Source organism: Cavia porcellus, unplaced genomic scaffold (assembly GCF_034190915.1).
Source record: "Cavia porcellus strain 051 isolate PalLab524CR breed Dunkin Hartley unplaced genomic scaffold, mCavPor4.1 scaffold_38, whole genome shotgun sequence".
Taxonomy (NCBI): domain Eukaryota; kingdom Metazoa; phylum Chordata; class Mammalia; order Rodentia; family Caviidae; genus Cavia; species Cavia porcellus.
In genome coordinates this window covers 3912573-3927756 of record NW_026947521.1, presented here as the reverse complement: position 1 = coordinate 3927756, position 15184 = coordinate 3912573, and the positions used below count along the sequence as shown (strand labels likewise).

Sequence of the window (15184 nt, the reverse complement as noted above, 5' to 3'; positions counted from 1 at the left end):
GATCTGTCCCTTGGTGTCAGTGGTGTATTAAGGTCTCCTGTTACAATTGTGTTACTGATAATTTGAGTTTTCATTTCTGTTAATAATTGTTTTATATAACTGGGTGCTCTGGCGTTTGGTGCATATATATTTAAGATAGTTATCTCTTCCTCTTGGAGTTTTCCCCTTACGAGTATGTAGTGACCTTCTTTGTCCTTTATGGTCATTGTTGGTTTAAAGTTCACGTTGTCTGCAAACAGAATGGCTACTCCTGCCTTTTTTTGGATTCCTGCTGCATGGAGAATTGTTTTCCATCCTTTGACTTTCAGTCTGTGAGTATCCTTCTGGGTTAGATGGGTTTCCTGTAAACAGCATATGGTTGGATTTTGTTTCTTGATCCATTCTGCTAGTCTGTTTCTTTTGATTGGTGCATTGAGACCATTTACATTAATGGTTATTACTGTTAAATGCTGGTTAATTGTAGGATTCTTATCTCTCTGCTGTTGCATCTTTATCTTTCTGTTCTGTTTAATTATTTGCTTTGCTTAGTGGTTTTTTCCTTTGTGTATCTAAACTGTCTTTCAATATTTTTTTGCAGGGTTGGTTTGGTGTTCATGAAATTCTTCAGCTGTTCTTTGTCATGGAAGTATCGTATTGCACCATCTATTTTGAATGATAGTTTTGCAGGATATATCAGTCTCGGTTGGAAATCATTTTGCTTTAGGATCTGGAATACTTCACTCCATGCTCTTCTTGACTTTATTGTTTGTGATGAGAAGTCTGCTGTGATTCTGATAGGTTTTCCTTTATAAGTGATCTGTCTTTTCTCTCTGACAGCTTTTAATAATCTATTCTTGTGTTGGATTTCTGGGATGGTGATTATTATATGTCTGGGTGTAGTTTTATTTTGGTTATGACTGTTTGGAGTTCTATATGCTTCACTGATCCTGATGTCAGTTTCTGATCTCATGCTTGGGAAATTTTCAGCTATTACTTCTCTAAATATCCTCCTGACATCCTTCATGTTGTCTCCCTCTCATTAATCCCTATCATTCTTATGTTATTCTTCTTTGCATCATCTTGCAGTTGTTGAATTGTTGTTTCCTGATTCCTTGTTTTTTTCAAAAGAACTTTCCTTTCCTGTTCACTAGCTGCAATCCTGTCTTCAAGGTCTGAAATTCTATCTTCACTTTCATTAAGGCGGTTTTTACAACTTTCAGTGGAGTTTTTTATTTCCTGTATATCTCTGTGCATCTGCATTATGTATTCTGTTTGTTTCTTATATTGCTCGTCTAGGGATTCTATCTTTTTGTTTAGTTCCTCCAATTTTTTATCTGTGTTTTCTTTAGATATATTTAGAATCTCTTTCATTTCTTTTATCATTTCTTCTTTTATCTGGGAGATTATTTCGAGTTTGAATTTCTTTAAAGCTTCCTGGAGTTGCTTGTCAATTTCAGTGGCTATTGTGTCCGATATATGAGGTGGATGGGATATATTTTCTTCTATATACATCGCTCCTAGGGTTTCCTGAGATGGGCTGGAGGTTTGAGGTTGTAATTTGGTCTTTCGTTTTGTCATTTTCCTATATTTCTGTGTTTCAAGTGTTATTTGAAAGCTTCCTCAGGATCTGTTGAAAATCCCCTTCTATGTTTGGAGCTACTGAGACTCTGGCACCGTGCTACCCCAAGCCATTGGGCCTACAGAACCAGTGGCCCTCCTCTGCCTGCTCAGAACTCCACAGTTCCAGACAAGCTGGGCCTCGGGGACACTGTGCGCCCACCTGCCCCTTGGAAGCTCCACAGTTCTTCAATCGCAGCCGGGTTAGGGTACTCACCACAGGCCGCAGTGGTTCAGGAACCTGTGGACCCTCCCTGGTTGCAGAGATATCCAGAGTCCTCCAGACACGCAGAGAGGCCGGTGAGGGCACCCCAGATCTGCCCAGCTCCTCCTCTGCAGACCTATGGCCAGGCGCGGCAGCTAAACAGGCTGGGCTAGGCTGGTAGTGTGGGCCAGCCCACCTATCGGGAGCTCAGCAGGTCTCCAAGTGAAGCCGGAATGGGGAGGCTGATATGGAAGCCTCAAACCCACCTCTCTCCTTCACTGCACCTGGAAGCCTGGGGGCACTCCAGCAGTCTGGGCGGAGATATCCAGAGTCCTCCAGACACGCAGAGAGGCCGGTGAGGGCACCCCAGATCTGCCCAGCTCCTCCTCTGCAGACCTATGGCCAGGCGCGCAGCTAAACAGGCTGGGCTAGGCTGATAGTGTGGGCCCGCCCATCCATCCGCAGCTCAGCAGGTCTCCAAGTGGAGCCGGAATGGGGAGGCTGATATGGAAGCCTCAAACCCACCTCTCTCCTTCACTGCACCTGGAAGCCTGGGGGCACTCCAGCAGTCTGGGCGGAGATATCCAGAGTCCTCCAGACACGCAGAGAGGCCGGTGAGGGCACCCCAGATCTGCCCAGCTCCGAGGAGGTCAGTTCTAGGTGTGACTTCCACACAAGGGTAGGAGACCTGCAGGTTCTTCATGGGGGTTGCTAAAACCTGGAGCCAACACTCGGGAGGACAAAGCTCCAGAGCACAGCTCTCAGGCCTGGCTGCCCAGTCCTGCCTTGCTGCTTGTGACCTTGCCCTCCCTTAGCTGTTGCTTTTCATTTTCTGGTGCTGGGAATTAAACCTAGGGCCTTCGCACTGAGCTACATCCCCAGTTTTTAAATTTTTTATTTCATAACAGGCTCACCCTATGTCACTAAGTTGCCCAGGCTGGCCTGCAACTTGTGATCCTTCTGCCTCGACCTCCAAGATAATAGGTGCCACCACCACACCACCTTCCCCTGGGGCTTGGCGATACTTTGTGCCTGGCCCACAGTGCCAGTGCAGGGACCTGTCTGCCCATGCTCCGTCCAACACTGCAGCCACAGCCACTCTTGCCAGGAGGTGGCTATTACCTGTGGAACTGTTTTAAAAATTTTGGGTGCTGGACTGGAGCATGGTGTCCTGAGTGCTAGGCATGACTTGCGCACCGGCCCTAAGCCCCAGAACTAATTCAACACTACCTGCTCTTTAGGACTTGGTGTAAGGAGGCACAGGGGACCCCTCCGCCAAGAGGAGGCCAACCTGCCTGTGGCACAGCACTCTCCCTGCACCCCAACTGTGGGTGCCGGGTCCACCCCAGGTTCACCAGGTACTGCTCTTGGGACGAGGATGCTGCTGCTGCTGCTCTGAACCCCACTACTGCTTGGCACAAACAGAACCCCAAGTCCACACTCAACTTTTCCTCTAGTGCTCCTGTCTGCTCACTTCACTGGCCAGAATCAAGTATCTCTTGGCAATTTAGGGTCTTTAGACTCAGCAAAGCACCAGGTGACCTCAGGTCCAGGTATAGGAGTGAAGGACAGGCTGAGCCAGGCAGGACCACAACGCAGAGAATTCCGTGCCCCCTGCAGAGCTCTGCCAGCCTTGCCTGGCTCCCTGCATTGCCTGTTACCTGCTGGGCCTTCATCGGCCTCGGCCTGAGCTGGGTGCCTGTCACCCACTCCTGTGTGGCAAAGATGCTGGCTGCCAGCCCCCGGCCCACTCACCTCCACAGGCAGCGCCTGCTCAGAGAGGCGCAGAGAGCGACAAATTCTCAGCACCTCGTTCCCCACGTCCTCCTTGCTCTGCGCCGGGCACCGCATCAGCATCGCTGTTGCCAGTCTCAGCCACGTGTTTCCCGTCACACCAGCCCTGACAGGAGGGTGCAGGTACAGCAGAGGATTAGTGCTCTGGCCCCGCTCAGAGACCTTGCAATGGGGAAGGGTCCTACTGTATGCACAAACAAGCGTGGCTGGGGAATTACACTAGGGCTGGATGGGCACACTCCTGGGCTCATCATAGGGCAGGGGCAAACAGCAGCTCGCTGGGCGTCAGCAACATCCCCATGCTAGGGAAGCCAGGATGACTCAGCCCCCTTGTTGGTGACTCCACCAAGTGCCTTTACTACCAGGCACACCTTGCTAGGTACCACACAGTGCCAGCTTTGAGCTGGATGTAGTAGTGCCCATAGGCAATCCCGGCACTCTAGGAGGCTGAGGCAGGAGGATGACAAGTTTGAGCCCTCCCTGGGCAACTTAGAAGCTAAATGAGACCCTGACTTAAAACAAGGGCTGGAGATGGGGCTCCATGCAAAGGCCCAGAGTTTGACCCCAGTACTACGAAAACAAACGAAACCACCCTGGCTCCTGTCGGTCCTAGCAGCCTCCATGCCAGGGAGGCAGGGGAAGCAGGGCCTGAGCAGAGGAAGTGGTGGACAATCAGCAGGCCACGCCTCACACTTCCTGAGGTGTCCTGTGTCTGATCGAACATAGCCTTTCTGTTCCCCTCTGACTGCACCCTACACAGTCCACACACCTCGAATGGCCCTAGGAGTGGCCCTGATTTAATTTGTTAAACAGGTTTAAGTCTCTAAGGCTCTGCTATCTTCTTAGTAAAGTGCTAGGCTCTGGGCATGGGACAATGGGGCTGCTCCTACCCTGGGCAGAATTCTGATTGCCTGCTCAGAGCTGAGGGATTGGATGTGTGACTCGCAAGAGGCCTCGAAGTACAGCAGGAGGAAGAACAACACTGCCTGTCACTGCACTGTGATCAGGAAGGCCGTGTGCTGAGGGGGAAGGATGAGCGGAGTCAGCCTAGCGGGGCCCAGGCAGCCAGGCGGCCACATGGGGCCAGCAGCTGCTCCGACCTGGCCTCCTCCACTTCTGTGCAGTCAGCAGCCCCCGCACAGAGCAGGGGATGGGGCATGAGGAGCAATAAACGAGGGCTCTGTAACGTCATGCATAATAAACCTTGCGTGATCTCAACGAGGGGTCCTTGTTCATGCACAAGAGCCAAGATGCCGATACAGACAGGTGAGGAGAGGCGCAAGGCCTCCTGGGCATGGAAGTGGCAAGGGCCGCGTTTAAAAGAAGAGTCATGTGCCAAGCCTGCCAAGAGCTGCAGGGAAAAGGAAATTGCCCGCTGAAATTCTGAGGAAGGAGAAGAAATCAAAGCAGCTTTTGTTGCTTTTTTTGTTTATTTTTAAAAGAGTCTTCCTATCTGTGGCCCACACTGGTTCTAAGCGATTCTCAAGCCTCCACCAGCTCAGGAGCAGGGACCACAGTGATGTGCTACCACCAATGTGCCAGGCCAATAAGCTTGCTTTTTATCTTGATTTTATTTTTTTTGAGGCAGGGTCGGGTTACACAGTGCACACTGTCCTTGTAATCACTGAACTGCCCAGGCTGGCCTTGTACATGTGATCTTCCTGTCTCAGCCTCCAGACTGCTGGGCTGGCGGGTGTGTCCCTATCTGTCTGTCTCTGTCTTGGTTTCCTGCCTTGTCTTGCTGCTGAGGGTGGGACCCAGGGCTCGCACCCGCTATTACAGCCCACAGGGGGCGGTCAGTGAGACTGGACATGAAGAGACCCAGGGCTCTGTGCTCCTGAGGTCTCAGCCCCGTGGCCCTATGGCACAGCCCTGGCCAAGGTGTCCTCCGTGGCTTCCTGAAGAAGCTAAGTTTTTGGATTCAGAAGTGAGGTCCCTGCTGAGGCACTTGGCCTCCGGCTTGTCCTCCCTTGGTACTCACGTGCAGTCACTCTGCAGAGGGGGCCAGGCCTGCAAGAGCATAGCCAGGTGCTGGAACTTGGCCTGGCAGCAGCTGCACTCCAGCAGCTCCTCAAACAGGGCAGAGCGCCGCTCTGCACTCGCCACGTCAGCCACGTTCACCTGTGGGGAAAGGCACACCAAGGGTGAGGAGGGCCTGGGCGGGACCCTGGAGTTGGCCTTCCTTGAGAAGCATGAAGTATAAATAAAAAGCAAAATTAGAGATAACAGGGAGATGGATCCTCCTCAACCAGAAAGGGGACCAAGAAATGGAGAAGGAGGGACAGGACAGGAAGGGACAGAAAAGGAACTGAGATGTGTTACATGCAGCACCACAATCCATGTAGAAATGGACACACTGTGTACTGCAAAGGTGGACCACGAAGAATTAGAAAATGTTTAAAAATCTAGGTCTAACTCAATTTTAAATAATTATATTGAAAATGTTTAGATTTGCCAGGCATGGTGGCTCATGCCTATAATCCCAATATTCGGGAGGCTGAGGCAGGAAGATTGCTGTGAGTTCGAGACCAGCTTGGGCTACAAAGTGGGCTCAAGGCCTGCCTGAACTGCACTGAGACCCTGTCTCAAAAAAGACAAAAAAAAAATGTTTAGATTTACCAAACCATAGGAAGGCTTTTAACTTTCTTTGCCAAAATAATTCCGACTAAAAATTAGATTTCAAAAAAAAAAAAAAATTAAGAACTCCTCATACCTGGCATATTATCATGTTCAAATATGGAAATGTTTTAAGTTGTAACATTTTACTATACTCCACATTAAATGAACTTTTAAAAATTGAAATCCAAAATTATTTTGTAATTTTCTAATCCAAAATTATTTTCTAATGAGAAAATTGTTAGCTCACATGTTGCCTAGAAATTTTTCCTAATTTGAAATCAAAGATTATACTAAAGTGCATCTGTCAGGTGACTTTTTTTAATAAATCAAAATAAAATATCTTCCTTCATATTTTCATTCCCAGTGCAACAGAAACAAAGGACAGAGCTCTCATGTCCTCTCTGAGTAAGGAATGGTTTCCCTTCACACTGCGGTCCTTGTATTTTGCACTGGAGAGCAGTGCCCAGTGTGAAAGTGAGCCGGGTCCGAGTCTCCCACGTTGCAGCTTCTCTGAACACAGTCTCCATGTCCAGGTACACAGACACCCGCACCAAGGAGGAATTCGTGCTAACCGGGATGCGCACGCGGACACAGACATGTGGAAGTCACAGTAGAAGGGGAAGAGGAATGGATGTGACCTACAGATCGCTTCCAAACATTCACTCTGCAGTCCTTCCGGCTCCAGTCCCAGGAAGTATTTCAGCAACACTGCTGTGGAGTCACTGGTCCCTGTGTGGCTCACGAGATGACCACCATCAGCTGGCCCCAGGGAGGTGCAGACCAATGACTCTTGAGTGAGGAGGAGGAAGAGTAGGAAGAGGTGACCCCACTGTGCTGGAGACCACACTTTAAGCAGAGGAATGGCTTGACTGCCCCAGGTCCCAGCAGCAGGGCTCGAAAGTGACAATGGAGCAGGATGATAATCAAATCAGGACGTGCTGGCGCCCAACCCCATCAGGCTTCTACTTCATGGGTGAAGGCTCTGCATCCCCACAGTGTGGTGCCTCCAGCAGGAGGGCCTCACCCAGGCTGGGATCAGTGCTTCAGCAGTGTGGTCTCATCTACCCCGCACTATAGCTGCCCCTACTTCCTCTCTGGAGACATGGAGAGGAAGGTTGCAAGGCCCCACAAGCTTTCCAAGCTGAGTGGCGTGGTGATGCTGGGGCATGAACCCAGGGCTGCATGGCCAAGGTGTGAGAGGCCTTGGCTGTCTTCCTGGCACAGGATCCAGGCCTGAAGACCCTCTGGGGAGGCAAGTCACCAGGCACACCCTCCACACTGAGCTGAGCAGCGGTTACTCAGGCAGCGCAGGGCTGGGACCCTGCCCCACAGAAGGGCAGGGGCAGCATGCTCCAATTCTGACTTCTCCTGTCTGCTCACATCCGGTCCCCACAAAGCCACAGCGGGAGAGAGGAAGACGAAACCAGCTTCATAGGGCCCAGTACTTTCCAGACACCAGTGCTGAGCCTCTTTTCCTGCTGGGATGGAGCTCCAGTTTCACTACACCCCTGGGGTGTCAGGGTGACAGTCAAGTGACCACACCTGACACGGGGAGGATGATAAACAGGAATGAACATGAGCCACACAAGCATCTGGGCCCCTCTTCTGCAGAGGGCAAAGTTAAAATGCAAGAACACAGCGGGCTCCAGAAAAGATAGAGGATAGATAACAGCAGCTACAGAGGCTCTCTGAGATAGTCAACTTAGATTCCAAAAATAATACAGCATGGGGAGTCCCAAACAGGGAGATATACCCTGCCAACCCAGGAACAAACTAATTAAACCAATTAAAAATATAGTCCCAGTGCTATGACTGGAACAGCTAAAGTCTTGGTGCCACTGCTTGAACTCATGGCTTAAATACCCTGCCACTGCTGTGCCTGAACTGGGGCAGCTGGGAGAGCCGGCTAGTTTTAACTCACTGGAGATGGGAATGCTCTGAGCGACAGAATAGGCAAACCAAATTGAGAGCAGAGCTGGCGGGGAACCCTGCATTGACCAGTGGTGAGTGAGGGGAATAAAAACCCTTCCACAGACAAAGAGGCTCCAACTCTAGGACCGGGCATTACTGGCCCGAACAGGCCGCTGCAGTGACTTCAGTCAGATATTCTCTTCTAAAGCGGGATTGATAGGGAGCACTTTACCTGGTGACGCCATGGACTGAGGCCCAATAGGCTAGCCCTAACCAAGCCCCTATGCCTGGCAGTACACCCTAATACAGTAAAGCCTTCAGCAGGTTGACTGACCTGGTGGGTGGGAGCGGGCCCAACATAGGTTGCTGGGGTCTGTACCTCCTAGTACTCTGCAGTGGGCAGAACCACCTAGTCAGCACACTTCAGACAAACTGAAACTGACAAAGAAAGAAACTGGGCCCCCTATATACGCCTGTATGGAAGGAATAAAAAATATAAGAAGAGAAAGCAATAAGAAAGGGTCCTCAGTCCCCAGTCCTGAGAACACTGACCCAGGAAAGGTAAATGCAAAAGAGAATGAGGACAGAAAACATGCAATATCAGGCACAGCACCAATAGACATAAAGCGATATCTTCAGGACCTCATAGATGAGTTCAAAAGTGAAGTATTTAACCAAGTAAAGCAAGATATAAATAGAGTAATTAAAGAAATGCTAAGCACCTCCCAAGAAAAAACAGATGGTAGAATGGAAGAACAAAAAAAAAGGGGAGAACTGTTTGATGGAGAAAATAGAGAAAACATAGAATACATGAAGCAGGTTCAAAGAGATTACCAGGAAACTAAAAACTCTATTGAAAGGTGGCGTAACAGCTTGAAAGAAATTAAGGATAGATAATCTGAACTGGAGGACAGGTTTGTAATGTGGGTACATAAAAGGAAAAACTTCTTTAAAATAACAAGGAAATAAGCACTAACAATATAAAGGCTAGAAGATGACAAGAAGATCTATAACTTAAGAATAAAGAATGTGAATGAAGAAGCAGAGGTACAAACAAAGGAACTGCAAAGGCCATTCACAAAAATAATTAAGGAAAACTTCCCAAACATAGGAAAAGGAAAAGATGCTCAGATGTATGAGGCATACAGAACTCCAGCCACCTACAATCAAAACAGAACTACACCCAGGCACATAATAATCAAGAGTCCAGAAATCCAATATAAAAACAGAATATTAAAAGCTGTCAGAGACAAGAAACAGATCACTTACAAGGGAAAACCCATCAGAATTACAACATTCTTCTCAGCACAAACCATCAAATCTAGAAGAACGTGGGACAAAATAATCCAAGCCTTGAAAGACAATAACCCCCAGCCAAGATTGATATATCCTGCACAATTGTCCCTAGAAATTAATGGAGAAACAAGGAGAGAGAAAAGCAAAGAATGTCCTGCAGTATTTTCTGTAGAGTTGGATTGGTGGTTGTGAATTCCTCCAGTTCCTCTTTATCTTGGAAGGTTATATGGACCAAAATCAAATATGAGAAAACAGAACTCGATGTGATAGGGAACCAGAGAGTAATAGGGGTAACTGGACCAGTATTTATGGATAGGTTAAATAGACAGGTTTTAATAAATTAAGAAATATAACTAGAAATTCAGTCCAGTAGTGAGAGAGTTCGGAAATACTTAGGTAAATATCAGGTTGCCCCCCAATATAAAACCGTGAGTGTTGGGGAGACCCAAAAATACACAGTTCGTCCTGGGGGAGTGAAAGGGGAGGAATAGTCTTTAAAAAAAAACAGAACATATAGGGGCTGGGGATTTAGCTCAGCGGCATAAGTGCCTGCCTTGCAAGCAGGCAGTCGTGAGTTCGATCCCTGTTACCGATAAAAAGGAAAAAAGACAAAAAAAAAAAAAAAAAGCAGAAGATATAAGCTAATAGTATATCAGGAATTAAAACTCTTATTACTCGCACCACTCTACTTGGATGAAACTTGTTCCGTCCTAGTTTGTATACAAGCACTGGATCTGAGGGCACAGACAGCTGTTCCGAAGATATCAGGACATAGCACAGTGGCCATCTTTAATTTCCTATTAACTCAATCAGGATCCCTGTAGGACTTATACTGTTGCATCATGACTGATCTTAGTTAAATCTGACGTGATTGCTGCTTATTATTGACAGATTTTATTCAAAACTGTTAGGTTGCTGGTATCAAGTTGAGGAGTATAAATAACTATACTGAAAATGACAATGATTCACTATGATATGCACTCTGATTTGATTACTACCTGGTTTTATAGCTCTACACTATCTACAAAGTTGTATTTCTGTTAATTCTGCCATGTACTGATATAGTCAATTTTACTTTATCTGATGATATAGTCAATTCCATTGATAACAAGAAACTGCACAGTGACCATGGTAGAACTCCTTACACAGCAGTTTTATATCTTTTTAGTTTTATGTGTCTATAGGAATATGTTTAGTTCTGTCCTGCTTTGTTCTGTTTCTCCCTCTAATATAGAAAGGATAGTAATACATGTTAAGACTCATGCTTGTGTAAAATCTATAAACAGTTTATGAGAACTAATCTTATGACACATGATGAAATGAATAAATACTTTGAAGGAAAGAAAGGGGCACTGCAGTACCCAGTGCTGATTCCAGAGTGTTATGATGTGAAATCCAGCAATATGATTAATCTTTGTTCAAAAGGATTTTAATCTAGTAAGTTTAGTTAGGTCTCAACATAAATGAAGATATGGATAAATGTGTACATGTCTAAGTGTATAGGATTGATAGCCATATTACTTAGCTTTTGTTGGATAGTTGAACAGAACTGTTTGCAGTCTCCCTGGTTGAATTCCCATTTATATGTTCCACTTTTGTATCTTGAACAACTATTTGTGGGGGGACAATATGTATATATCAACTAGTGATTTATTACTGTTTATTTCTTTTCTTTGAAAGTATATACTATTCCGCCCATTTTCTATTTTGTTTCATCTTTCTTTAAATAATAAAAAAATAAAGAAAAAAAGAAAAGAAAAGCAAGAACATAGTTCATAGAGTCGGCAACCTCCAGAGTTTGCAAGCCCAGTGAGGATAGCAACTTAGGGAGGAAAGGAGAGGCCCAGGCTGTGTTTCACACCTTCACATCTTGCTCGAGTTGGGACACACAAGCTTGGATCCACCTGCTTCCTCAGGAGCTGACCACAAGTCACTGCCAGCAAAGCGCCGAGCACAAACGCAGCCATGTGCATCCATGCCAGACCCTCTGGAGGGACCTCCTTCAGCACCCATCCTTGCTGTCATCTGTCCCTCCACCCACACAGGGCGCAGTGTTCACACTCCATTAGCAGCAGCAGGCACATTTCTTGGCCTTGCCATTCAAGAGTGACCTTGGGCAACTGTCTAAAGATTAGTATTCATTTAGTCAACAAATATTTACTGACCATCTCTGAGATCTCTGTTCTTAGTGAATTTATATTCTAATGGAAGAATATAAATGGCTATCCTAACTATATTTTATATATATATATAGCCATATATTGTTTCCTCCAGTGTCTCACACTAGTGAGATAATATGATGTTTATATATGCATTTCTGATTTATTTCACTTATGAGTATGATCTCAAATTGTATCCATTTACTCATAAAATCTCAAGCTTGTCCTTCTTTATGACAGAACCAGGAAACTTCTGAAAGTCTCTTCTTGTTCCAGGATGGCATGATTTCACAGCCTTGGGGTACATCACATGTGTGCCTGCACATTCTTAACATCAAATGTTCCCCTATATTTGTTTGCACAAATCACGCCCATGAGTCCTAGCTTTGAAGACATTTAGGCAATAGTGAGTTATTTCTAAAGAGCTAAACATGGCTGTGCAAACTGAACTTTTGCTTCACTCCGGAGGGCGGGGGCCGACTGCCCAAGGTGCACACTGCACCGGCAGGGTTTGGGCATGCAAACCAGTGGCTGTGCACACAGAGGCTCTGGAGTGCAGCAAGCCTTGTAGCTGCACCTGAGGTGCAGGGCCGCTTCAACTCAAGGCCAGACCCAGGGGAATCCTAAAGGCGAGATGCTAAGTCACATGTTCCCTTTCACGTAAGACTGAGGGTCACAGCGGGTGCCAAGGCCAGAAGTTTTCAGTGGAAACATCAGTACTTTGGCCCATATGCATTATGCACTGGTCAACTAAAAAATTACTAAGGCTGAAAATTGCAGATAAACTGCAGTTAAGTACTAGCACAGAGTGCATTCCCTGCTTCCAGTCCCAGCCTCTGCCCTGTGTTGGGGACATTTCTGGGATAATAATGTTCACCGCTGAAAAATAAGTGCACCTGGATTTTTGATTCTCAATCTCTAGAAGGCGGGATACTGCCTCCTCTCCTCAAAGCTTGAGTCCTGCAGCAGCTGGCTGGCTTCTCCCAGCGGGGGATCCGTGGCCACATGGTTGGCACAGGAGGATAATTAAGTATGGAATCCTAAGAGGATCTCTGCCATGGGGAAGATCACAGGCCACACTCCCGGGGACCGAACATTACAAAATCATTATCTATTCTCATCTCTGGATAATAGGAAACCTCTCTGCCCTGAACACTACCAAAGAGGTAGGGGCAAGGTGCGGAGGGTGAGAGACCAGTGCAGAACTCTTGGCACTGGGAAGAGTGCAAGTGCGGGCTGTGGGGGCACCTGCCTCCCTCAATCGAGGGCCTCATCCTCACCACAAAGCCCTGCACACCGTGGGTGCATCCTCAGGGTCCTGTAGCTACAGCACTGGTGGAGACGCAGAGGGACATCGTCCGCCAGCATCCTGATCTCTCCACTGCTTCGAGAAATGTTCTGGGAAGTAACAATTCAGGAGAGCCTCTGAACTTCATGTGTGGCTCTCTAATGCCCTAGGAGCTGTTGGTGTTTCCATTCTGAAACCTCGGTTTTCCTGCCCTCATTTTCCAAGAAGCAAGAAACCAGGTCAAGAACAGGACCAAGTTCTGCATCTAATGCACCTGTCCTCCAAAGGAGATTTGAACCAGCAATGTCAGGTGGACACAGGATGCCTAATTTCTAAGGCAGGAAGGCAGACACTCGCACATCTGTTTCTTGGAGAAGATCAGAGATGAAGCCAGCCCGAAGTGTTCCGACCTCTGCTGGCAAACATGGAAGAAACCCTGCTCAGCAGCTGCCGGCATGCGCTCACTGCTGCATGAGGGGAAAGCAGGAGAGAAGAACACGAAGGATGAGGGGGTGAGGTCACTTTCCCCCAGTCTCTGAGACACCTGGAGATAGACTTTCTGGAGTCTGAAAGTTTAGTTCACAAGAACACCCTGGTGAAATGAGGAGTTGATGTGGACTGGGCGAATGAGCAAGACGGTCTGTGCTGGCGACAAAGCCCAGACAGTTTAGAAAGTGCACAAAAAAGGAGGCTCTGTAATACAGGCTCAGCCACCTTAAACCCTGTTTCAGGCAAAAGGGAAGCTATGGAGAAACTGTAATCTCAGGAATATTCAGAAGCCATTGAGATCACAGCAAACTACCAACCTGTTCTTCAAGCAATTGGAATGTGGCAAAAAGCTTAAAAGAAGGAATGGTGGCCCAGGGGTCAAGTGTGTATTCCAGAGCTTTAATGTGACACATAAGACACTGCTTTTCCCCAGCTTCCACTGGCTCCTCCTGTTTTCCGTCCTCAGGGCTATATAACACACACTGAGACACCAGCCTGGTGGTCCTGGCTGGCTCCAGTGCTCAGGGAAGAGGAAAGTGAGCCTGTGTGCAGAAGGCTTCCAGTGTGATAGAGTTCGACCCCCTCAGGGTGCAGACCAGGAGCTTTGAAGTGGGAGAGTGGAGGCTTGCCCCAGGGACAGGGTCAGTGTGCACGCTCCCTCTTCTAAGCACGTGCATTTTGCTTTACACTATAGCCTGTGGCATCCATGTTCTCAGGCTGCTCCTTAGTGGGGCCCTGAGTGCCCTCTTGAGCCTGGATATGGCACTTGGTGAGAGTGTATTTTACATGGCAGTGGCTCTTTCATCATACTTCATTTCCACAATCTTGTAAGACTAAACAATTGTTGATAAACCCATCTTTTTTAGACTCTCAGTTACTGCAGCTCTGAAGAATAAAATAGTGTTCACCTATTTTACTTCATAGAAGGAAACACAGCTGAAGGTAAGTATGGGTGCTGAAGCACTTGACTCAGGGTGCCAGCTCTTGGATCTTGTCAGTCTTAGTTACTTTTCTCATTGTTAAGACAAAATACCCAGCATGCACAAAGGTCAGCTCACACTCTGCAGAGGTTTCAGTTCATAGTGGGCTGGCTCTCAAGCAGGTGGCATGGCAGAGGGGCATCACAGAGGGGAAACACTCTGTGGCAGGGCAGGCAGGACAGCAGACAGCCTGCCTCCCTTTCCCTTTTATTCCATCCAGGCTGCAAGCCTATGGGTTGACGCCACCCCCAACCCTGTGGGGCTACCATCATCCACAGAACTCTGGTAAACCAATTATAACACTAATTTAATTATCACACACCCTTCATCAGTATTCATGCACCCCAGATCCAGCCATCCCTGAAAAGCCCTACGTGCAAGTGCATGAGGCTGTAGCAGGGTATATCTAGACAGGAGCCATAGCACTATCCGTAAGGTGCAACTGTTTGCAATATAAGCCAGATTTCAACAACCATAGCCTTTCATTCCTTGAAGAACAAGTGTTCCAATTCCTCTGATGACAAGTATTCAAGCTCTGCGCATAGGACTCGGGGGGTTCAGAAGGAAGTCCATCCTCCCACTTCTGAGCTATCATGATAGAAGAGAATATTAAGTTCCCATGTACAGAAGTCAAGCTTCATTGAAGCCTGCAGGGGTAGGGGAGAACCTTCAGGAGGACAGAAGGGGCCAAAGGGTGGCACAGAGAAGACACGGCACTGTGATTCCCACAGCATCTACTGAGACACCAGAAGGAAGATAGGTCCTTTGTGCCCAGCACAGTGTGAAGCTGGTCACCACAGGTAATGGATTTTGTGAATGTCCCAGTTGCTACAACGATAAAAATCAT

At 47.4% G+C, this 15184-nt stretch overlaps 1 pseudogene; it reads right to left on the bottom strand.

The window, feature by feature from the left end:
- Window positions 1–15184, bottom strand: part of LOC100714246 (NBAS subunit of NRZ tethering complex-like) — a 188411-nt pseudogene that overhangs the window by 25902 nt on the left and 147325 nt on the right.